Below are 1591 nucleotides of genomic sequence, written 5' to 3'. Positions count from 1 at the left end.
TAGGAGTGTGAATAAGTTCTCGCCGTTTCACCATCAGATGGCGGTATAAAAAGTTTGTGTGTATAATTAAAGATGATGACGCCTCTATATTGAAGTTCTATAACCTATGTTTAAAATCAGTGCGTGTCTTTCCTTTAACCTATAAAGAACATTTTCTTTTCGTACCATAAAGCATGTCAAATTTCGTGCCAAATAAACCGTTTTTGCGGGGAATTTTATTGCACTATTTTATTCAGAAGAAATCTGCAGCTGAAGCGCACAGAATTCTTGTAGAAACCTATGGTGATCATGCTTTGTCGGAAAGAACATGCAGAGATTGGTTTAACCGATTTAAAAATGGTGATTTTAATCTTCAAGATAGAGAACGCAGTGGTGCATCAAAAAAGTTTCAAGACGAAGAACTGGAAACATTACTTGATGAAGATCCATGTCAGACGCAATCCGACATTGCAAAATTATTAGGAGTTGATCGAACAACAGTTTCGAAACGTCTGTCAGCATTAGGAATGATACAAAAGGAAGGATCTTGGGTGCCGTACGAACTGAAGCCGAGAGACATCGAACGGCGTATTGTCACGTGTGAACAGCTGCTTCAACGACAAAAAAGGAAAGGTTTTTTACATCGTATTGTCACTGGTGATGAAAAGTGGATATACTACAGTAATCCCAAGCGTAAAAAATCGTGGGTTAAGCCCGGCGAAGCAGTAGCATCAACGCCAAAGCGGAATATACACGGTTCCAAGCTCATGCTCTGCATTTGGTGGGATCAGCTGGGGGTAGTGTACTACGAGCTGCTCCAATAATCCAACCAAACCATCACAGGAGATCTCTATCGACGACAATTGATGCGTTTGAGCCGAGCATTATTAAGAAAAACGGCCGCAATATGAGCAAAGACACGATAAGGTTATTTTGCTGCATGATAACGCTCGGCCGCATGTCGCGGCACCGGTCAAAACATACTTGGAAACGCTGAAGTGGGAAGTCCTACCCCACCCGCCGTATTCACCAGACATTGGGCCTTCTGATTACCATCTATTTCGATCGATGACGCACGGACTGTCTAAGCAGCAGTTCACATCATACGAAAATACCAAAAATTGAATCGATTCGTGGATAGCCGCAAAAAAAATGTCGTTTTTTCGATGTGGAATTCAAATGCTGCCAGAAAGATGGGAAAAAGTTGTCTCCAGCGATGGGCAATACTTTAATTGACTTGTTTTTTTATTATTTTTTTTTATAAAAGATTTATTTTCACAAAAAAACGGCGAGAACTTATTCACACTCCAATATAATAAGTAAATGTTATATAAAAGAGAAATAAACGATGTTTACTGTTTAATTAACAGTAATTAACATTAAAATCACAATTATAATACACACACACACACACACACACACACACACACACACACACACAATTAAGATTATAATTAATTTTAAATCTACTTTTAAATTTAACTTAAACCGCATATCTTATAAATCTGAAATCACTATTCTATTCTTATACGCTTTTACAATATATAACGCGTACCATATAAATACTTATCCTATATTAAATCTAAGCCGCATGCCTATCTAAATTTGCTCG

This window comes from Trachymyrmex cornetzi, unplaced genomic scaffold, assembly GCF_001594075.2.
Source record: "Trachymyrmex cornetzi isolate Tcor2-1 unplaced genomic scaffold, Tcor1.1 scaffold255, whole genome shotgun sequence".
Lineage (NCBI taxonomy): Eukaryota > Metazoa > Arthropoda > Insecta > Hymenoptera > Formicidae > Trachymyrmex > Trachymyrmex cornetzi.
This window is presented reverse-complemented; position numbering follows the sequence as displayed.